The following is a 23,916-nucleotide window of genomic DNA, read 5'->3' as shown; positions in this document are numbered from 1 at the left end:
ACAGGAAACTGGAATGTGAAAACACCCATCCTGTGGATCTATTGGACACAACCAATCGCTTCTTCTTGTATGAGGGTGGATTTGATGAAGAGCCAGCATCCTGAAGGTTTCTTTGGTGGTAAATCTGTTGAGGAACCTGTTGGAGGCCGGCCCTCTATGCAGTGCACAAAACCAGGTACACAATGCAGAGGGTCCTGGCAACCACATGTTAGTTTTCAGGGGTACAAATTAGACCACCTAATGCTCTAAATTTTAAGGTAGCTGGTCGAGCAGTTAGGCTAATCCAGAAGATGTGCTAAGTATTTGCTGTACTCACAAATCCAAGCATGCACCACACATACTTAATGAATATCTAGAGATCAGAATTCATAAAAAATACTTCAGACTTTTCTATAATTTTTAATACCAAAATCTTTAGAATATGTTAAGTACTTTTCTTGTTATGACTTTCAAAATTTTTAGCAAAGTTAGTCTTTCTGTGCGTAATTACGCACCATAAGAATCCATAGGCAGTCACTTTTAAAAATGCATTAAAAAGCACACAATTGTTACCAGTGTCTTCCTGTGCAGGGTGGTCGTAATAGTCGGTGAGCCCCTCGTGCCAGCTGGAGAGCCTTGGGCAGCTCCCGGTTCCAGGGGGAGCAGCGTTGGAGAAGTTCTTGGCACAGGCACAGGGCAACCTAGATGGACCACTTGGAAAAGGAGCTGGTTTGCAGATTTAAAGTTGGTGTCTGGGGGTCCCCTTGGGCTGATGAGGTTACAAGGGGTTGGGGGCCTGGGGGACACAGAAGATCCCACGATGCAAGCCCATGGCGGCCAGGTGCAGGGCGATTTGGAGGTCCAGGAGCTGTGCGCAACGGAGTCCTTTGGAGCTGGAGGTGAGTTACTTTGAGGGCTACTTACAGGACAACGGGGGCACTCTGGTCGGAGGTCTGGGGTGTTCCTGAAGTCCCTTGACTGGGGCTTCCTCCTGATCCGTTTTCAGCTCGGGGGAGCTGGTTTTCTGGTTGTCCGATCTCAGTTGTCTACATGGGGCATTGCTGTAACTCGGCCACTAGAGTGTGCAGCACCACCAAACTTGGCAAAGTTGTAGGTCACATCTGGTTGGATGTCGGTGTTTCGTCGGATCTGGCTGTGACTTTCGATCTCGGAGATATCAGCGATTCAGTGAAGTGACCCTCACTGTTTTGTTGGTCCTTTCCAGGTTTCTTGATTTTCTTGAGTGGTGCCTCCACTCAGGAGGGAGATCTGGGGTGATCCTTGAAGCCTGGAGGCCCCCTGGGTTTCTTGGGGTCGGTCCAGTGTCCAGCTCCTCCGCAGCTGCAATTTTCGGGCCTTGGGTGCAGCAGGCAAGGTTTGGCATCTTTTCTTGTGCAGCGGGTCCTCAGTTCTCTTGCTGTGGTCTTCTTTTGGTCCTGGTCTTCCTTTCTTCTTGGAATCCTTTTCAAATCTAAATTCTTGGTCTAGGGGAGCCCACTAAATACTGAATTTACTGGGCGTTTTAGGGGGAACCTGGTAGTGTCCAATTCGACACTTACCCTTGGGTGGCTACACTCACTGCATTAACCACTTGCTGTGGCAAGGATAATTTCCCTAAACCTGATTGGGTATTTTCCTCCATTCCAAGATGGAGAAAAATTAAATGAAGGGTCCACTTCGCCTGCAAGCCCCTTAGGGGTGGTGCATGTTCAGTGAGCTCACTCCTCCTACCCTTTTTGTGGTTACCCGCCTTTGCTCCCTCCAAGAGTGGGGGTTTGCAAAGGGGGAGGCCATCTGCTGCTACCAGCAGGCTTGAGGGTCGAGTTTCAAGGGCAGTAGTCCTTTGAAGCTCACTGCCAGGGCAGTGCACATTCCTGAGGGAGGGGGAGTTAGCTCCTCCACCCAGGAAGGGCTTTGTTTCACAAACCAGAGGGGCAGGGCTCTCCCCCAAGGTTTGTGCATTGGCCGTCTGGAGGCAGCAGGCTGGATGGAACCAATCAGCAACCATGCCAGGATAGTTAGATTTTTTCAGGGGGCACCTCTAAGGTGACCCCTGGGTACTTTTCATAATAAATCCATTACTGGTACCAGTTTGGATTTATCATTATGAGTAGCCATTATGTAGCTGGGAAACTCGTATTGAGCAGTGTCCAGCACATATATTAAAGTGTCTGCTCTGTTCACTCATTATGTCCTATGTTTGGCAAGGACACAATGGGGGCACATTACTCATGCAGCTATGCCCTCACATATAGTATGGTGCACCCTGCCCTAGGGCTGGAAGGCCTGCTAGAGGGGTGACTTACCCATAGAATATGCAGTGTAGGGTGGACAGGGCACACAAAGAGTGTGCCACGTCTAGTTTGTATTTTAGGTTTGCACCAGGACACACAGCCTGCAATGGTAGTGCTGGGTGCATCTATAGGCATAGCTCGTGAGGATGGCACAATCAGTGCTGCTGCCCTCTGGGGCTTACCCATAGTAACCCCTGCCCTGGGTACCTAAGTACCTTTTACTAGGGACTTATATTGGCAGCTGGAGGTGTATCCAATTACGTTTACCATATTTTAGAGAAATAACACTGGCACTAGGAAACTGGTTAGCAGGATCCCAGTGCACTACAGTTCACGTTGCATTCAGAAACCAGACAAAAAGGGTGTGTGGGGCTGGGGGGGCTACTGCAACAAGGAGCCAGTCTCTCACAGAACCGAAGTTCTAGAATCAGTCGAAATTGTTTGGGTTACCTTTTCTTTTTAATCAGAATATATCTTGAATATATTCCTTTGTTGAGTTGTCTTGAAGGTAGCTTTTCTATTGCTCGTTTTTGTTGCAACAGACTTGTTTTGTGTTGCAAGGTGGGTAGATGCCAGTTTGATAGTGGTTTTGGTGAACCTGTTTGAATCTAATTGGATATCTGTTTTGTATAACGTTTAACACCCAGGTGCTCATAGTTATGTTTTTCTACTGTTCCAGAGAAAGAGTTACCTCTCACCCAACAGGAGTGGGAAACTGTAGGGGGGGTCAGGTGTTCACTGTTTCTTGTTTAAGGAATTTCTGCCTCTGGAGTGGGAGGAGTTTGATGGAGTAAACTTTCTTTTTTGATACCTTCCCAGGTATTGTCTTTGCATTCGCCTATGTTGTTGTAGCAGCTAGTATGGCCATCTAGGGGTATGAACCCTTTGATATTGATCCCATCTATCCCTGAGCTTGGATTGGTGTTTGAAAATTGTTTCTGTTCCTCTAGTCAAACAGCTTTTAGTGTTTCAGCTTTGCTTCTCACCCTGACCCTCTCTTCAACAGTTTGCTGCCTGAAGGGTAATGTACCTGAGAAAAGTACATTTTCACTTTTAATTGAGCATCATATTTTCTGGAGGATAAACAAAGCCAAGACAATCTTTCTAATGAAATTCCATGACAGAATGATACGGCTGAGGGTTCAACTACATCAACTGAGGCACTGATGGGTTGGTTTGAGGTTAAAGAGGCTTCTTTATCCATCTCTAAAAAATGCTATTGCCTATGTGATGGTAGATCAGAGACCAAAGATTTCAGACCGTCCCATATCGCTCTGAGATGACTCCCTAGAAGAGCTGCTGTGTTTGCATTCTTTAGGTGAGTGGAAGCAGTATCTCTGTAGCAACCATTCTTTGGCTCTCTCTGTCACAAGGAGCCATGTATTCTGAAGTAGAAGTTTGTTTCCGTCTAACCGCTGTAACTAAAACTGAGCCAGAACTCGGATCCATTTAGAAAAAATCTCTATCTTGCTCTGGTGACTTATATTTCTCGAGAAGTCTTGGAGTAGCAGCTTTAACGATGGCTGGGTTAAGATTTTTTCTTCCACAATGTCAAGCAGACCTGGTAAAAGGGGCAGAAGAGGCTTGCAGAGCTTCAAGGATGACAGAAAGCATTGGTTGATGCGTGTCTAAGTTGATGTTCAATTTATCCACTCCTCTAATTAAAGCCTTCGAAAAGGTAAGAATATCATCCACAGGCGATACTCCAGCTGGTGACTGTGGTAGCTGGGTGTTCTGGACGGTAGTGACTTAATTGGTGAAGGAGACGTACACTTTCTGATTGGAGACATAGAAGTTCCCTCTGATACTCTTCTAACTGGTTCAAAAAGATCAGATGATGGACGGAATGCTGAACACTGCAAACATTCACCCACAGTCACAAAGATCTGGGTTTAATCCATCGCCTTTTGCTCACCAAGCCAACCCAGTTTGGACGCAACCAACTACCTGGTGAAAGAAGTAAGGGATCCAAGTGTGTTTGCAGGGGATCCTCTGGAGGTATTACTGCTCTTAACGGACAAAGAGGTTCATCCATTTGAATAACTGGATCACTGGATGCTTGAGATACTGTGGAACAGGAAGAAGGCGATCCAATCCACTCTGGTGAAGAAGAGAGTACCATATGAGAAATTCTCAAAGTTAAGGGAGAAGGATTCAGCATCATACAGGGCCTTTTTGTCAGCAATGGCGGCTGTTATGGTGTTCTGTGCCTTTTTAAAGTCACATGTGTTAATGCTGACGTTGACCGAATGCTCAGTAGTGGTGACCGAGCTGGTACCGTCGTGCTCTTAGTAACTGAGATTGAAAGAGACACTGATCATCACAACAAGGATTTTGACAGCGAAGAGCGATGGTGACGTGCCTGCGTTGACCCTTCTTTTGAAGGGGAGTATGTAGGTGCTGATTCGAGGGGAAGTATATTGTTGCTGAACTCCCTCGATGGCCACACCACTGGTCTTAACATCAACGATCAATGTCAATGAGAGCGGCAGTGATGATGGAGTCCTGAAGGCAATCTTATCTGTACATCCCCCCTCTGTAGAAGTCTGTGCCAGATTGCTGAATTTTTACAGAGGATGGAGAAGAGGCCGATATTTCCAATCCCTTTCTCCTCTTTTCTTCTTCTGCCTTCACATTCTGCATCAGACATCTGAATCTGATGCCCTGTCTGTCCTTTAGAGTCCTTTTGGACATTTTACTACAAATGTCACATGCTTTTGCCTGATGAGATGGTGACAGGCATACCACACAGACTTTGTGTGCATCAGGACTTGCCTTCTTCCTTGCACAAGAAGGACAGTTGGTAAAAAGGGAAGGCATTCTGACAGAAAATAAGGTGTTTAGAGATGCTGTCTGAAGGAGCCGGAGAAAGTTGACTCACTCCACTGGCAACTGCAAGTGCAAGGTACTCTGGGTAGGGGTTCCTCCTAGGCTCTTAAAGGGACAGGCTCTTTTTCTCCTGTTTAAATGTAAGCCTTCATGTTATCTTCATACTTTTTGTTGGAAATGACTCTTTCTGCATGGTTATCCCTGAACATTTTGCCTTTCTATTTTTCTGACTCTCTTTTTGTTGGCTTTAGGACTCTGGGCACTTTACCACTGCTAATCAGTGCTAAAGTGCATGTGCCCTCGCCCCCTAAAACTTGGTATAATTGGTTTACACCTGTTAGGCTTATTAAATTTACCTGTAAGTCCATATATACCATATACCCAGGGCATGTAAATTAAATGATACTAGTGGACCTGGAGTGCAGATTGTGCCACCCACAGAAGTAGCCTTTCAAACATGTCTCAGGTCTGCCACTGAAGTGCCTGCATGTGCAGTTTGCTGCCACACTGACTTGACAAGTCAACCTACTTGCCAAGGCATGTACTCCCTTTTTATTACATTTATGTCACCTGTAAAGTAGGCCCTAGATAGCCCTTTGAGCAGGGTGCTATGTATGTAAAAGGTAGAACCTATATGCTTATGTGCTACATATCCAAGTAGTCACAAAAAGCCTATTATATTTTTCAATGCTGTGAGTGCTGTTCATCTCATAGCTTTCCATTGGAAATTCCCTTATTTATGACTAAGTGGTAATTTCTGATCTATAAGAAGTAGCGTGGACATGTTTGGTATGTTTGGAATGGTAGTGAGAAATCCTGCTTACTGGTGTAGGTGGCTTTTACAATACTGTTTTAGAAATGCCACTTTTCTCTGTGCTTACAACTCTGGTGCTTTGCAGCCTAACTTCAATCCATGTCTAGAACAGAGTGACAGCTACACCTTGTGCATACTCCCCAGACAACCATCCGTCAGGGAGGGTTAGGTGTGACAGGGTTACATCTGCATTCATCTACATACATACTGGCGGTCGTCATGGGCTGGGAGAGAGGGAGGGTCATTCACACTTCACAATTTATACTTGACTAAGCTGTGCCCTGCTTCCACATAAAGAGCTTGTTTACCCCCTAGTGATATCTGGAGCCAGAGTAGGGGAGAAGGGAAATTCTTGAAACTGGTCAGATCTGTCTGGAACCTTCTCTCACCTTCTAGAAGCCAGGTATTTTGAGTATAAGTAGTGGGCTGTCACCCTCTGTTTTTAGAGCACTTTTGGAAGTGGGGCTGAACCTCTACCAGAAGGACTGCTGGACTGCTCAAAGAGCTCATCTGGACTGCTCTTCTGTGGTTGCCCTGCTACCTGCTGCTGTTGGGCGGCATAAAAGACTCACTGGATTCCTTTTCTGCTTGTTCCCCTGCTACCAGCTGTACCATGGGGGTGGTGTCCATAGATCCATTGGGGCTGCCAGAAGGGACCGCCAGCTTCCAAAACTTGCTTTGTTGTGCTGACAGGCTACTACATTTCTGGAGGGACTGTCACCCTGACAAGTGGCACTGTGTGCTGGCCCGCCTGCCTACCACCCTGAGTGCTCTCCGGGGAGTGCTGCTCTTGCTCCCTGTCTGTGCCTCTTGCGCATGGAGAGCGCCTCACTTATTAATTATTCGCACGATGACACATGGTGAACGCTGCTGTCACCTTTCAGTGCATGTGGAGTGCTGAGAAGGTACCAAAGAGCGGCGTGTGCACCAAGGTGAGCTCTGTGCAGAGGAGCTCATGGTGGACTGCTCCCTGCCTTTTATTTATCATAGCGCATAGAGGGTGCCTAGACTTCCCCTGCCTGATGCCCCAAATGTCCTAAGGGTACCAAGACCCTGGCGTTCTCTTCAGGACGCCTGGGGTTGGAATCCTGACACAACAATGCAGAAAGAGGTTAGCACGGCCCGTACCATGCCTATGCCGGGCGTGATCCCCTATTGACAAAGGATTCCTATGGGATATATTGGCTGACCCGGGAAGAACCTAGCCTTCAGGACCGCAGCTAACCCGAAAAAGACAGTGTGAGCCACCAGAGAGAAGCAAAGGCTGTCTCCCCTGTTGCGCTCGACTGTACCGTACATCACTGCCACATCTGCATCACACGCTACTGGGCAGCTGTCATATCTTCAGGTCTTGCCATGTGGGGGAGGGTGAACAAAAGGAGATCTTCCCCGCCTTCTCCTAAAGTGAGAGCGCCTTCCTCCGAACGTGTCATACCTTGGAGGGGGCTGTTCGTTCCTAATCTGGAACCCTCGCCGCATCCAGGAAGGCATGCTGGGGTTTCCTAACCCAAAGTACTGTAGAGTGTGTAGTAGGCACACAGGTTTTACTGCGGCCTACAGCTTTTCATGAAACCACCATATATCCACTAGGAGAAGGCCCCAGGTCGCCTCCCGTCCAGAGGTTACCATATTATTACTCGTAGGGGTCCAGGTGTTCCTGTACTCTAGGTCGCCTAGCATGACTCGTACTTTTTCAGCCTTATAGGTTGTGGCACCTCAAACTGTTGCATTACCTGTGAAGCATTTCCAGGAATTTGTCATTGTGTACGGAGGATGGTAATTGGTCCTCTGGTGTGCTTCCCAACCAAACTTTTGCCCTCCCTGCCCCAAGCAGTTCCTGGGATTGTAGTTTATAACATTCTTACCTGGCTTTACCCCAGATAAGAATTACTATTTCAGTATTTCTGGAATGTGCAGTTATCATCTACTTATGGTGACATAAAACGTTCTCATGTTCCTTCTGTAAGGTTCTTAGAAAATGTTATTTCGTTCTCTAAATAACCAACGTTGATAGGCTGTATCTCCCGGGGGAATATTGCATCACTCAGGATAACACGTACCCCCTTGTAGTAATCATTGTATTAGTCGAGTAATTGGGAGATATGTTGTCGTGGTCCACGTTAATTGGGACAATGAGTATTATCTGAGTATCTACAATACAGTACACACAGTATTTTTGATTTATGTAGAAGGTGCACAATTTGTATGACATGTCTCTTTGGTCTTGTAAACTATTGAGTATATAAGAACCATATTTTTAGATAACCCTGTAAGGAGTCTCATTTGTGGTGCAGTTAGTGTGTCGCTTATTGTGTCACTGGTGTGAGTGGGCTGCACAAACGCTTTACACACAGCCTCTGGGGATAAGCTGGTCTGCACCAAGTTACCAGGGAGTGATCACTGGTTATCTTTGGTGTGTAACCTACTCGCCCTGACTAGAGTAGGGGGTTTTGCCTGGCTGAGGTGCATACCCTGGCCAACCAGAAACCCCATTTCTAACTTTTTTTGTGTCAAAGGTGCTTCCTTTCCATAACAGATGATGTAAACTCAAGAAGTTAATCATTTTATCAACGTTTATCAGCATTCAGAAAGAAAATTGCATCTCTGACAGTCTAACATTGAAGTCCCATAGGAATTTAAATTGGATTTAGACCATTCTACAATGTTAATTTCATTAAGAACAATGGCCCTCATTCCGACCCTGGCGGTTTCAAACCGCCAGGGTGGAGGGCAGAGGAAGCACCGCCAACAGGCTGGCGGTGCTTCCCGGGCCATTCTGACCGCAGCGGTAAAGCCGCGGTCAGAAAAGGGGAACCAGCGGTTTCCCGCCGGTTTTCCCCTGGCCCAGGGAATCCTGGCCAGGCGGCGCCATGGGGATTCCCTTCCCGGTTTACACCGCCAGGAAGAGGCTGGCGGGAACGGGTGTCATGGGGCCACTGGCATGGGCAGTGCAGGGGCCCCCCAACAGGGCCCCATGAAGAGTTTCAGTGTCTGCTTTGCAGAAACTGAAAATCGCGACGGGTGCAACTGCACCCGTCACACCCCTGCAAATCCACCGGCTCCATTCAGAGCCGGCTTCCTCTTTGCAGGGGCTTTCCCTCTGGGCCGGCGGGCGATCTTTTGGAGATCGCCCGCCGGCCCAGCGGGAAAGTTGTAATGACCCCCGCGGTCATTTGACCGCGGTGCGGTCTTTTGCGGTCTTTTGGCGGTTTCCGCCCGGCGGGCGGTGCCCGCCGCCCGCCGGGGTCGGAATGACCCCCAATATTTTTAAAGGTGTTTCAGGGTCCGTGCAAGCAGCAGGGCATAACCATCAATGAAGATCCTACAATGCAGAAACATGGTTTATGCTCACATCTTCACACAACCAAGACATCATTCTTCCCATAGGCTACAGCCATTGCATGGATCATACGCATAAGACAGGAGGAGACCTCACTGTCATCCATAAGTCCTCCTGGTATTGCACGATAGTCAGGCAAATAACACTTTAACTTCATAAAGCTGCTACTCAGACCTCTACCTTCCGATCTCATCTACAGGCCTCCCAGAAAGGAAGACTTCATTGACAAATTCTCAGATCTCCTCACCATTTCATCCATCTGACATGCACACACCACCCTCTAGGGCCAGGAGTCACTCGACACGCTGAGCAGCTCCACCAGCCTGTCTCCGTGCCCCGACCCCGCTCTCGCTACTGATGAGTTTGAGGCCCTCCACCACCCGCAGGAACCCGCCTCCGCCTTATCCCTGGTGTCTAGTGGTTTGCTTTCTGCGGCTGTGTCCCCTGCAGCCCCACCCCCCTCAATACCCTATTCGCTACCGCCTCCCACCTCCCAGCTGCTCCTCCCTCCCACCTTCCCTTCTTAATGGCGCCCGCTGTGCAGCCACGCTGCTAGCACGCCAGAGGTGCACCAGAGGCAAGCCCGACCGTGCCTGGAACGTGTCCAGTGCCAGTCCTCCTGCCTCCCGAGTCCCCCTCACCGCCAGACGCTACTACACCACTTCAGAACTCCTCGCACTCAACCCCGGCTGTTCCACCACCTGCATCCAGACCTCCCCTAGGCACTCCCATGGACCCTTCTCCTGCTGCATGTGCCACTTCACCAGCACACAAGCCCCCAAGCACCACAGCAATGCCACCCACCTCAGCTGCATCCTCCTCAACACCCGCTCCATACACAAGCACGCCATCGACTCTGGTACCTGCTCACATCTACCTCCCTGGACATCGCCTTCCTCACCGAAACCTGGATGAACTCCTCATCGGAACCAGACATCACCATAGCCATTCCTGAGGGCTACAAGATCACCCGAAGAGACCGTAACAACAAGTCATTAGGATGTCAACTGACATCCACGACGCCCTGGACGCCGCAGAGCACCTGCACTTCCAGATACACGTCAGTGCCAACACCACTCTGAGAGGAACCCTCGTCTACAGACCACCAGGCCCCCACCCTCAATTCTGCGACGCCATCGCCAACACTATCAGCTCCCATGCCCTCGCCTCCACGGACTACATGCTCCTCGGCGACCTGAATTTCCACCTGGAGAACACTAGCGACAGCAACTCCTCTTCCCTACTAGACAACCTCGCCACCTTCGGCCTCAAGCAACTGATCACTTTCGGTCACACCACCGAACTCCACTGGACCGACCACTGTTAATTTCTCCTTCCTGAAACCCACCAGCCACCACCAACAGCCCCGGATCCCCCACCGCAAGTGGAACAAGATCTCCAAGGATCAACCACCCACAACCAACGACCCCAACACCACCGCCCTCAACCTCGAACAGTAGCTCGATGACTGCGCCAACACCCTCGCCCCTCTCAAGAAAACCACCATCACCCACGCCAACAAGAAAGCTCCCTGGTTCACCGCAGACCTTCAGGCCTCCTAACGAGAATGCCGGAGAGCAGAAAAGATCTGGCGCCACGAAAATTCAGAAAGCAACCTCGCCGCCCTCAAATCTGCCATCCGCAAACACCATCACCTCATCCAGTCCACCAAAAGATCTTTCTACAAAGAACAAATTAACAACAATGCACACAGCAGCAAGCAACTATTCAGCATCATCAAGGAACTCATCAACCCCAAGTCCTGCTCCGCCGACCCAAGCTACTTGCAAGACCTCTGCGACTCCCTCACCACCACCGTTCACCGCAAGATCACAGACATCAATGGAAGCGTTGCACCACTGTCTCCCACCACCACCAAGGTCGACCCCTTCGGCCCTGCTGCACCAACATACTGAGCACCTGGACCCCCACCAACGATGAGGAAACCACCAAGACCATAAGCACCATCCACTCCACTGACCCCTGTCCTCATCACATCTTCAATAAAGCCAGCCAAATCATCGCCCCCCAACTCCGGACCATCATCAACAGCTCATTTGAGACCGCCACCTTCCTGGAGAGCTGGAAACACAGCAAGGTCAAAGCCTTGCTCAAGAAGCCCAAAGTCGACCCCGAAGACCTCAAAAACTACCGTCCTGTCTCCCTACTCCCCTTCTGTGGAAGGTGATCGAAAAGATAGTCAACAACCAACTTTCCCGCTTCCTGGAGGACAGCGACCTTCTCGACGTCTCCCAGTCTGGATTCCGCAAAAGCCATATCAGCGAGACCGCCCTCATCGCCTGCACTGACGACATCAGGAACAGGCTCCACAAAGGTGAAACCGTAGCCCTCATCCTCCTTGACCTTTCCGCAGCCTTCGACACTGTCTGTCACCACACCCTGCACACACACCTCTTCAAAGCTGGAATTCGCCACAGAGCCCGGGACTGGCTCACCTCCTTCCTCTCAGAAAGGACCCAAAGAGTGTGCCTCCCCCCGTTCCTGCCTAAGGCCACCAAGACCATCTGCAGAGTTTCACAGGGCTCCTCCCTCAGCCCCACCCTCTTCAATGTCTACATGGCTCCGCTCACTAACATCGTCTGATCCCATGGCCTCAACATCGTTTTCTACGCCGAGACACTCAGCTCATCCTCTTTCTCACAAAGGACCCCGCACTAGCTAAGAACAACCTCCACACCATCGCCAACTGGATGAAAGCAAGCCGCCTCAAGCTGAACTCAGAGAAGACCGAGATCATCATCTTCGTCCCCAACAGCTCTGCATGGGATGACTCCTGGTGGCCTGCCACTCTGGGTTCGGCCTTATCACCAACCACTCACGCACGCAACCTCGGCTTTATACTGGACTCTGCGCTCTCTATGACCCAGCAAGTCAACGCCATCTCATCCTCATGCTACAACACCCTTTGAATGCTCCGCAAGACCTTCAGATGGATTCCCGTGGAAACCAGAAAAACGGTCACCCACGCCCTCGTCAGCAGCAGACTGGACTACGGCAATGCCCTCTACGCGGGAACAACAGCCAAGCGTCAAAAGAAACTCCAGCACATCCAGAACGCCTCACCATGACTCAACCTCCCTCACCACGAACACATCTCAGCCCACCTCAAAGACCTCCACTGGCTACCCGTCAACGAAAGGATCGTCTTCAAACTCCTAATCCATGCCCACAAAGCTCTCCACAATGACGGACCAGCCTACTTCATCCATCCCCCGCATTCACCGTACCACAACCGGCGGCAGATCCTTCTCCCACCTTGCCACCAAAACACCCTCCCTGTCAACCTACATACATCCCAGGATCTCCTTACCTTTGGAAAGCGTCTCAAGACCTGGCTATTCAAACAGTAGCAAACCCTCTCCTCCCCCCCAGCGCCTTGACACCCTCTGGGTGAGTAGTGTGCTTAACAAATATTTGATTGATTGATTGATTGATATTAACCTCTCAGACAGCACAGGCAAAAAAAAAACAAGAGACACCCTTTTCAACCTCTTCGATACACTCAACAAGGTATAGCTTGTCACACACCAAACACATTCTGAACCTTGTCAACATCACCAACAACCCAATGCACACCACTCATACCCCTGGACTGGACTGACCACTTTACTAGTGTACAAGGTCAGGTACTTACTTAATGGGTCTCCTGAGTAATTCTTGCATGTGTCCAGTGTCCCCTTTTCAACTTATACAGGGACATCTGTGGTGTGAGCAATTAATCCTCCTCAGCTTAACAGGAACCCCCTATTTTTGTCTGAAGGTTGTTCAAGCTTGACCCTCTAAAAGGATTATCCCACTATGATATTTTCCTTTTGTTGAATTCCATTCAATAAATATGGACTAGCAGTCAACATTCCTGTTAATTCTAGACAACAGTTACAGCACATTTACGGGCTTTCTAGCGCGAGTGGAGATGTTACCATTTTGGTTGAGGCACACAAACAATATAAATGTGAAGTAGTTTATTCCTGGGTATACTTTCCTGCAATTGATGCCACAACACAGACATTTCACACATATACTCCAGTTGCAATGTTGTTACATTCCTATCTGCTACTATCTACAGTATTGAGAACATAGTGGGAGTACCCTCTGCCAGATCCATTGGTATACCTGGGTAAGATGTGCCAGGAAGCCGGCCTGATGTAGTGCAGGTTATTGTCCTTTGCAGGATAAGGTTTAGAATCAGGAGAGATGCATTTCAGTCACAATGTACTGCGTTCCAGGATAACCCCAACAGAAGTGCTCCTCTGCCGAATGTAACATAGAGGCTGCTTATATAATAAAAAGCATTGTTCATATCGCATTGTGTCAGAGATCCAGAGCTGATTCGATGGTTTGTCTGGAGCCTTAGAGCTGGGTCCAATGGGCGACATATCACAATGGCATCGCATTCTATGTGCCCAGCCTTGGATAGAGTGTTCAGATGACATGGCAGCAAGGCTTACTAAGAATAAGCTACATGTACAGTGTCTTCTCTGTACATTATTGTGTAGATATAAGAACATGTAAAAAGTCACCAAAAAGACATCAAATTAAAACATGAAATCTAAAACAGAGACTCAAAGATGGTCCTAATGTATTCCACTACTGTCAGTGATGGGCACCCGTGATGTTTATAAGACTCAATAGTGGGCATGTGTAAGATTTTGAAGGTAGATATGACATATCAGCAATCAATTCTAGGGACTACTTTTGGAAACAGAACAGCCATCAAAAGTGTCTTCTGAGCATTTGTTTAAGTGAGTGTAGGCAACACTGCACAAAAGTATCTTCTGAGAGTTTATGTGAGTGAAGGTTAGCATCAGTCCCTCAATCAATCAATCAATCAACAACATCTATAGAGAGCAACTTATCACCCAGGGGGTCTCAAGGCGGTAGCAGGGGGCGCGGGTCAGTGGAAGTGCCAGGTCTTGAGGTCCTTCCTAAATTGATCCAGCGATGGGGACTGCCTGAGGTGGAGAGGCTTTGGGCCTCATTATGACCCTGGCGGTACAGAACCGCCAGGGTCAACGGGGGCGGGAGCACCGCCGACAGGCCGGCGGTGCTCCCTTGGGCATTCCGACCGCGGCGGTAACGCCACGGTCGGACCGGGACAACTGGCGGTCTCCCGCCAGTTTCCCGCTGCCCAAATGAATCCTCCTTGGGGATTCTGACACCCCCTACCGCCATCCTGTTCCTGGCGGTTCGCCCGCCAGGAACAGGATGGCGGTAGGGGGTGTCGCGGGGCCCCCGTAAGAGGGCCCCGCTAGTATTTCACTGTCTGCATAGCAGACAGTGAAATACGCGACGGGTGCAGTAGCACCCGTCGCACCTTCCCACTCCGCCGGCTCGATTACGAACCGGCTTCATCGTGGGAAGGTTGTTTTCCCCTGGGCTGGCGGGCGGCCTTTTGGCGGCCGCCCGCCAGCCCAGGGGAAAACTTGGAATACCCTCCGCGGTCTCTGGACCGCGGAGCGGTATTTTGGAGGGGGGAAGTCTGGCGGGCGGCCTCCGCCGCCCGCCAGACTTAGAATGAGGGCCTTTGTGTCCCAGGTCTGTGTGGTGAGGTAGGAGAAGGATGTTCCTCCAGCCATGTTGTTCTGTAACCTAGGGATGGCAGCAAGGGCCACTTGCACTGAGCAGAGTTTCCAAGAGGGGGTGTAGAAGGAGAGCCGGTGATCGAGGTAGGCAGGTCCGACTTTGTGGAGGGCCTTGTATGCGTGGGTCAGGAGTTTAAAGGTGATGCATTTGTTGATGGGGAGCCAATGTAGGTCTCTCAGGTGGGCAGAGATGTGGCTGTGGCAGTGGATGTCCAGGATCAGTCTGACTATGGCATTCTGAATTCTCTGGAGTCTTGCTTGGAGTTTTTTGTTGATTCTGGCACAGAGTGCGTTGCTGTAGTCAAGCTTGCTGCTGACGGGTGCCTGGTTGACTGTTCTCCTTGTGTCAAAAGGGATCCACTTGAATATCTTCCAGAGCAGGAAAGGGTGTGGAAGTATGAAGAGGAGACAGCGTTGACTTGGCAGGCCATGGACAGTGATGCGTCAAGGATGATGCTGAGGTTGCGGGCATGGTCGGCTGGAGCTGGGCCACTTCTGAGGCAACTGGGCCACCAGAAGTCATCCCAGGTGGAAGTGGCGGGCCCAGGATGAGAATCTCTGTCTTTTCAGAGTTGAGCTTGAGGCAGTTGTCCATCATCCAGTCGGCAATAGCCTTCATCCCGTTGTGGAAGTTCTTTTTGGCAGTTGATGGTTCGTTGGTGAGGGAGAGAATGAGCTGTGTGTCCTCGTCGTATAAGACCATGTTGAGCCCGTGGTGTCTGACGATCTCAGTAAGCAGAGCTATGTAGATGTTAAAGAGGGTGGGGGTCAGTGAGGAACCCTTGGGAACTCCACAACTGGCTTCCGTCGGCTCCAAGGTGAAAGAAATATCTTTTAAGGGTTTGAGGGAGTGAGAGAGATGCCATTTTTCCATGGTCTCTCTAGGTCTGATCTTTGAGTTATGGTTACCGCACAGGATCAGCGGGCGCTCCTCACCTGCCCCTCAATGAGCCTGTGGGTGAGGGATCAGAGTGTGCGCCTTGTCTGTCCACTTAGTGACCCTGTGGGCGAGGGTTAGAGGGCGCTCCTCGCCTGTCCCCTGAGTGAGTCTTTGGGTGAGGGATAGAGAGCACTCCTCACCTCAGTGAGTCTGTGGATAAGAAATAAAAGGGGCTCCGCACCTGTCCCCTCAGTGACCCTGTAGGAGAGGGTTAGAGGGCACTCCTTGTCTGTTCCCTCAGTGAGGCTGAGGGAGAGGGATCAGAGGGCGCTCCTTGCCTGCCCCTTCAGTGACCCTGTGGGCGAGGGTTAGAGGGCGCTCCTCACCTATCCCCTGAGTGAGTCCTTGGGTGAGGGATAGAGGATGCTCCTCACCTGTCCCATCAGTGACCCTGTGGGTTAGAGATTGAGGGTGCTCCTCACCTATCCCCTGAGTGAGTCCTTGGGTGAGGAATAGAGGACGCTCCTCACCTGTCCCCTCAGTGACCCTGTGGGTGAGGGATAGAGGGCGCTCCTCATCCATCCCCTGAGTGAGTCCTTGGGTTAGGGATAGAGGACGCTCCTCACCTATCCCCTCAGTGACCCTGTGGGTGAGGGTTAGAGGACGCTCCTCACCTATCCCCTGAGTGAGTCCTTGGATGAGGGATAGAGGACGTTCCTAACTTGTCCACTCAGTGACCCTGTGGGTGAGGGATAGAGGGCACTCCTCTTCCATCCCCTGTGTGAGTCTTTGGGTGAGGTGTAAGTGGTGCTCCTCGTCTGCCTCTCAGTCACACTTTGGGTGAGAAATAGAGGGCACTCCGCGTCTATCCCCTCAGTCACACTTTGGGTGAGGGATAGAGGGCACTCCTCGCCTGCCCCCTCAGTGACCCTGTGGGTGAGGGATAGAGAACGCTCCTTGCCTGTCCCCTCAGTGACGCTGTGGGTGAGGGATAGAGGGCGCTCCTCGCCTGTACCCTCAGTGACCCTGTGGGAGAGGGATAGATGACGCTCCTCACTTGTCCCCTCAGTGACCCTGTGGGTTAGGGATAGAGGGTGCTCCTTGTCTGTCCCCTCAGTGACCCTGTGGGAGAGGGATAGAGGACGCTCCTCACCTGTCCCCTCAGTGACCCTGTGGGCGAGGGATAGAGGACGCTCCTTGTCTGTCCCCTCAGTGACCCTGTGGGTGAGGGATAGAGGGCGCTCCTTTCCTGTCCCCTCAGTGACCCTGTGGGTGAGGGATAGAGGGCGCTCCACGCCTGCCCCCTCAGTGACCCTGTGGGTGAGGGATAGAGGACGCTCCTTGTCTGTCCCCTCAGTGACCCTGTGAGTGAGGGATAGAGGACGATCCTCACACGTCCCCTCAGTGACCCAGTGGGTGAGGGATAGAGGGCGCTCCTTGTCTGTCCCCTCAGTTACCCTGTGGGTGAGAGATAGAGGACGCTCCTCGCCTGTCCACTCAGTGACCCTGTGGGTGAGGGACAGAGGGCGTTCTTCACCTGTCCCCTCAGTGACCCTGTGGATGAGGGATAGAGGACGCTCCTCACCTGCCCCTCAGTGACCCTGTGGGTTAGAGATTGAGGGTGCTCCTCATCTATCCCCTGAGTGAGTCCTTGGGTGAGGAATAGAGGACGCTCCTCACCTGTCCCCTCAGTGACCCTGTGGGTGAGGGATAGAGGGCGCTCCTCATCCATCCCCTGAGTGAGTCCTTGGGTTAGGGATAGAGGACGCTCCTCACCTATCCCCTCAGTGACCCTGTGGGTGAGGGTTAGAGGACGCTCCTCACCTATCCCCTGAGTGAGTCCTTGGATGAGGGATAGAGGACGTTCCTCACTTGTCCCCTCAGTGACCCTGTGGGTGAGGGATAGAGGGCACTCCTCTTCCATCCCCTGTGTGAGTCTTTGGGTGAGGTGTAAGTGGTGCTCCTTGTCTGCCTCTTAGTCACACTTTGGGTGAGAAATAGAGGGCACTCCGCGTCTGTCCCCTCAGTCACACTTTGGGTGAGGGATAGAGGGCACTCCTCGTCTGCCCCCTCAGTGACCCTGTGGGTGAGGGATAGAGAACGCTCCTTGCCTGTCCCCTCAGTGACGCTGTGGGTGAGGGATAGAGGGCGCTCCTCGCCTGTACCCTCAGTGACCCTGTGGGAGAGGGATAGATGACGCTCCTCACCTGTCCCCTCAGTGACCCTGTGGGTTAGGGATAGAGGGTGCTCCTTGTCTGTCCCCTCGGTGACCCTGTGGAAGAGGGATAGAGGACGCTCCTTGTCTGTCCCCTCAGTGACCCTGTGGGTGAGGGATAGAGGGCGCTCCTTTCCTGTCCCCTCAGTGACCCTGTGGGTGAGGGATAGAGGGTGCTCCACGCCTGCCCCCTCAGTGACCCTGTGGGTGAGGGATAGAGGACGCTCCTTGTCTGTCCCCTCAGCGACCCTGTGAGTGAGGGATAGAGGACGATCCTCACACGTCCCCTCAGTGACCCTGTGGGTGAGGGATAGAGGGCTCTCCTTGTCTGTCCCCTCAGTTACCCTGTGGGTGAGAGATAGAGGACGCTCCTCGCCTGTCCACTCAGTGACCCTGCGGGTGAGGGACAGAGGGCGTTCTTCACCTGTCCCCTCAGTGACCCTGTGGATGAGGGATAGAGGACGCTCCTCACCTGCCCCTCAGTGACCCTGTGGGAGAGGGATAGAGGACGCTCCTCTCCTGTCCCCTAGGTGACCCTGTGGGTGAGGGATAGAGGGTGCTCCTCGCCTGTCCCCTCAGTGACCCTGTGGGTGAGGGATAGAGGACGCTCCTTGTCTGTCCCCTCAGTGATTCCGTGGGTGAGAGATAGAGGATGCTCCTCGCCTGTCCCCTCAGTGACCCTGTGGGTGAGGGATAGAGGACGCTCCTCGCCTGTCCCCTCATTGACCCTGTGGGTGAGGGATAGAGGACGTTCTTCACCTGTCCCCTCAGTGACCTTGTAGGAGAGGGATAGAGGGCGCTCCTCGCCTGTCCCCTCAGTGACCCTGTGGGTGAGGGAAAGAGGGCGCTCCACGCCTGCCCCCTCAGTGACCCTGTGTGTGAGGGATAGAAGGTGCTCCTTGTCTGTTCCCTCAGTGACCCTGTGGGTGAGGGATAGAGGGCGCTCCTCGCCTGTCCCCTCAGTGACCCTGTGGGCAAGGGATAGAGGACACTCCTCACCTGTCCCCTCAGTGACCCTGTGGGTGAGGGATCAGAGGGCGTTCCTTGTCTGTCCTCTCAGTGACCCTGTGGGTGAGGGATAGAGGGTGCTCCTCCCTTGTCCCCTCAGTGACCCTGTGGGTGAGGGATAGAGGACGCTCCTCACCTGTCCCCTCAGTGACCCTGTGGGCGAGGGATAGAGAGTGCTCCTTGCCTGTCCTGTTAGTGACCCTGTGGGTGAGGGATAGAGGACGCTCCACGCCTGCCCCTCAGTGACCCTGTGGGTGAGGGATAGAGGGCGCTCCTTGTCTGTCCCCTCAGTGACACCGTGGGTGAGGGATAGCGGGTGCTCCTTGTCTGTCCCCTCAGTGACCCTGTAGGAGAGGGATAGAGGGCGCTCCTCACCTATCCCCTGAGTGAGTCCTTGGGTGAGGGATAGAGGATGCTCCTCACCTGTCCCATCAGTGACCCTGTGGGTTAGAGATTGAGGGTGCTCCTCACCTATCCCCTGAGTGAGTCCTTGGGTGAGGAATAGAGGACGCTCCTCACCTGTCCCCTCAGTGATCCTGTGGGTGAGGGATAGAGGGCGCTCCTCATCCATCCCCTGAGTGAGTCCTTGGGTTAGGGATAGAGGACGCTCCTCACCTATCCCTTCAGTGACCCTGTGGGTGAGGGTTAGAGGACGCTCCTCACCTATCCCCTGAGTGAGTCCTTGGGTGAGGGATAGAGGACGTTCCTCACTTGTCCCCTCAGTGACCCTGTGGGTGAGGGATAGAGGGCACTCCTCTTCCATCCCCTGTGTGAGTCTTTGGGTGAGGTGTAAGTGGTGCTCCTCGTCTGCCTCTCAGTCACACTTTGGGTGAGAAATAGAAGGCACTCCGCGTCTGTCCCCTCAGTCACACTTTGGGTGAGGTATAGAGGGCACTCCTCGCCTGCCCCCTCAGTGACCCTGTGGGTGAGGGATAGAGAACGCTCCTTGCCTGTCCCCCAGTGACGCTGTGGGTGAGGGATGGAGGGCGCTCCTCGCCTGTACCCTCAGTGACCCTGTGGGAGAGGGATAGATGACGCTCCTCACCTGTCCCCTCAGTGACCCTGTGGGTTAGGGATAGAGGGTGCTCCTTGTCTGTCCTCTCAGTGACCCTGTGGGAGAGGGATAGAGGACGCTCCTCACCTGTCCCCTCAGTGACCCTGTGGGCGAGGGATAGAGGACGCTCCTTGTCTGTCCCCTCAGTGACCCTGTGGGTGAGGGATAGAGGGCGCTCCTTTCCTGTCCCCTCAGTGACCCTGTGGGTGAGGGATAGAGGGCGCTCCACGCCTGCCCCCTCAGTGACCCTGTGGGTGAGGGATAGAGGACGCTCCATGTCTGTCCCCTCAGTGACCCTGTGAGTGAGGGATAGAGGACGATCCTCGCACGTCCCCTCAGTGACCCTGTGGGTGAGGGATAGAGGGCACTCCTTGTCTGTCCCCTCAGTTACCCTGTGGGTGAGAGATAGAGGACGCTCCTCGCCTGTCCACTCAGTGACCCTGTGGGTGAGGGACAGAGGGCGTTCTTCACCTGTCCCCTCAGTGACCCTGTGGATGAGGGATAGAGGACGCTCCTCACCTGCCCCTCAGTGACCCTGTGGGAGAGGGATTTCCTCTCCTGTCCCCTAGGTGACCCTGTGGGTGAGGGATAGAGGGCGCTCCTCGCCTGTCCCCTCAGTGACCCTGTGGGTGAGGGATAGAGGACGCTCCTTGTCTGTCCCCTCAGTGATTCCGTGGGTGAGAGATAGAGGACGCTCCTCGTCTGTCCCCTCAGTGACCCTGTGGGTGAGGGATAGAGGACGCTCCTCGCCTGTCCCCTCATTGACCCTGTGGGTGAGGGATAGAGGACGTTCTTCACCTGTCCCCTCAGTGACCTTGTAGGAGAGGGATAGAGGGCGCTCCTCGCCTGTCCCCTCAGTGACCCTGTGGGTGAGGGAAATAGGGCGCTGCACGCCTGCCCCCTCAGTGACCCTGTGTGTGAGGGATAGAAGGTGCTCCTTGTCTGTTCCCTCAGTGACCCTGTGGGTGAGGGATAGAGGGCGCTCCTCGCCTGTCCCCTCAGTGACCCTGTGGGCAAGGGATAGAGGACACTCCTCACCTGTCCCCTCAGGGACCCTGTGGGTGAGGGATCAGAGGGCGTTCCTTGTCTGTCCTCTCAGTGACCCTGTGGGTGAGGGATAGAAGGTGCTCCTCCCTTGTCCCCTCAGTGACCCTGTGGGTGAGGGATAGAGGACGCTCCTCACCTGTCCCCTCAGTGACCCTGTGGGCGAGGGATAGAGAGTGCTCCTTGCCTGTCCTGTTAGTGACCCTGTGGGTGAGGGATAGAGGACGCTCCACGCCTGCCCCTCAGTGACCCTGTGGGTGAGGGATAGAGGGCGCTCCTTGTCTGTCCCCTCAGTGACACCGTGGGTGAGGGATAGCGGGTGCTCCTTGTCTGTCCCCTCAGTGACCCTGTAGGAGAGGGATAGAGGGCGCTCCTTGCCTGCCTCCTCAGTGACCCTGTGGGTGAGGGATAGAGGGCGCTCTACGCCTGCCCCCTCAGTGACCATGTGGGTGAGGGATAGAGGGTGCTCCACACCTGCCCCCTCAGTGACCCTGTAGGTGAGGGATAGAGGACGCTCCTTGTCTGTCCCCTCAGTGACCCTGTGGGTGAGAGATAGAGGGCGGTCTACACCTGCCCCCTCAGTGACCCTGTGGGTGAGGGATAGAGGGCGCTCCACACCTGCCCCCTCAGTGACCCTGTGGGTGAGAGATAGAGGACGCTCCTTGTCTGTCCCCTCAGTGACCCTGTGGGAGAGGGATAGAGGGTGATCCTTGCCTGTCCCCTCAATGACCCTGTAGGTGAGGGATGGAGGACGCTCCTTGTCTGTCCGCTTAGTGACCCTGTGGGTGAGAGATAGAGGGCGGTCTACACCTGCCCCCTCAGTGACCCTGTGGGTGAGGGATAGAGGGCGCTCCACACCTGCCCCCTCAGTGACCCTGTGGGTGAGAGATAGAGGACGCTCCTTGTCTGTCCCCTCAGTGACCCTGTGGGAGAGGGATAGAGGGTGGTCCTTGCCTGTCCCCTCAGTGACCCTGTGGGCGAGGGATAGAGGGTGCTCCTCGTCTGTCCCCTCAGTGACCCTGTGGGTGAGGGATAGGGCACTCCTCACCTCTCCCCTCAGTGATCCTGTGGGTGAGGGATGGAGGGCGCGCCTCGCCTGTCCCCTCGGTGACCCTGTGGGTGAGGGATAGAGGACACTCCTCACCTGTCCCCTCAGTGACCATGTGGGAGAGGGTTAGAGGACGCTCCTCGGCCCTGTGGGCGAGGGATAGAGGACGCTCCTCACCTGTCCCCTCAGTGACCTTGTGGGAGAGGGATAGAGGACGCTCCTCACCTGTCCCCTCAGTGACCCTGTGGGTGAGGGATAGAGGACGCTCCACGCCTGCCCCCTCAGTGACCCTGTGGGAGAGGGATAGAGGGTGCTCCTTGTCTGTCCCCTCAGTGACCCTGTGGGTGAGGGATCGAGGGCGCTCCTCGCCTGTCCCCTCAGTGACCCTGTGGGTGAGGGATAGAGGACGCTCCTCACCTGTCCCCTCAGTGACCCTGGGGGTGAGGGATAGAGGGCGCTCCTCGCCTGCCCCCTCAATGACCCTGTGGGTGAGGGATAGAGGACGCTCCTTGTCTGTTCCCTCAGTGAGGCTGTGGGAGAGGGATCTGAGGGCGCTCCTTGCCTTCCCCCCCAGTGACCCTGTGGGCGAGGGTTAGAGGGTGCTCCTCACCTATCCGCTGAGTGAGCCCTTGGGTGAGGGGTAGAGGACGCTCCTCATCCATCCCCTGTGTGAGTCTTTGGGTGAGGGGTAGGTGGTGCTCCTCGTCTGCCCCTCAGTCACACTTTGGGTGAGGGATAGAAGGCGCTCCTTGTCTCCCCCCCTCAGTGACCCTGTAGGAGAGGGATAGAGGGTGCTGCTTGTCCGTCCCCTCAGTGACCCTCTGGGCAAGAGGTTAGAGGACAGTCATCAAAGGTATACTCTGGGTGGCTTCTGAGCATAAGGGTGTCTTTTGAGGGGCTCTGTAAGTGAGGGTGCAGTTTCTGGACCTGTGGCCAAGGTACTTGGTTGTATTAAGGACAATCTGACCTGTGTGTTTCTTCCTCCCCCAGAAGGACTCAATGCTTCTGTAGCGACAACACTGACTGAAACCTGTGGTGAAAGTTCAGTGAAACTTGTCTGGGACTTCTGAGCTGCACAGAGCTGATGACGTTTTAATAAAACTTGCAGAAAGATGAAAAAAAGTAGAATGCCTATGGTGAAGTTGAACGAACCACGGCACATCAAAGCATTCCAAATATTAGTCCTTTATTCTTCTTGGGTATTCAATGAAAACAGCAAACGTTATACCAATCCATGTACATACAGCCGACACCTGTTTCGTCGTAACAACGACCTCTTCAAGGCTCATTAGAAACTGTGAGTTATTTGATCTGTGTCACAATATGGCCGTCTTGTAATATTTGGTGTAGAAGTTTCTTATCACATGTGTGGACATATCAAAATATATTTAACGGTACACCTTGGTAACGAGTCAAGGTTTGTACCAGGACCATGATAAGTCCAACAGTCGTATGAACGATCTTGTTTCTTGTTACAAGTGGTCAGAAAGTCTATGGTACATAAATGCAAGTAAAGGTGTGATCTCGCAGTTTTGGTCATGGGTTCCTTGCCCAGCCTGCTGTAAGAATCGCAGTGGAACGAGAAGCATCACAGTTGGGCGTCTCCACCAAGAAACACTGCACTCCAATCTAGGAGCCCTAGTGCTGTCCCCTTGGAGGGCAGCTTTGTTTCCTCAGGCGCTTGGGCACAACACCTTCTGCTGTCTCACATGTTCATCTGCACGTCCTGCTGCACTCATACCTTTTAAGGCTGGTATTTTGGTTAAAGCCTTGTCAAAGCGCTAGAGCTTGTGCGTCACTGACCTGTG

General features: G+C 52.8%; 1 protein-coding gene across 2 annotated transcripts in view; it reads right to left on the bottom strand.

Annotated features, from left to right (window-relative positions):
* Positions 1 to 23,916, bottom strand: part of LOC138262275 (uncharacterized) — a 299,128-nt gene that overhangs the window by 21,089 nt on the left and 254,123 nt on the right. The window lies entirely within an intron of this gene.

This window comes from Pleurodeles waltl, chromosome 10 (assembly GCF_031143425.1).
Source record: "Pleurodeles waltl isolate 20211129_DDA chromosome 10, aPleWal1.hap1.20221129, whole genome shotgun sequence".
In the NCBI taxonomy this organism is placed as follows: domain Eukaryota; kingdom Metazoa; phylum Chordata; class Amphibia; order Caudata; family Salamandridae; genus Pleurodeles; species Pleurodeles waltl.
This window is presented reverse-complemented; position numbering and strand designations above follow the sequence as displayed.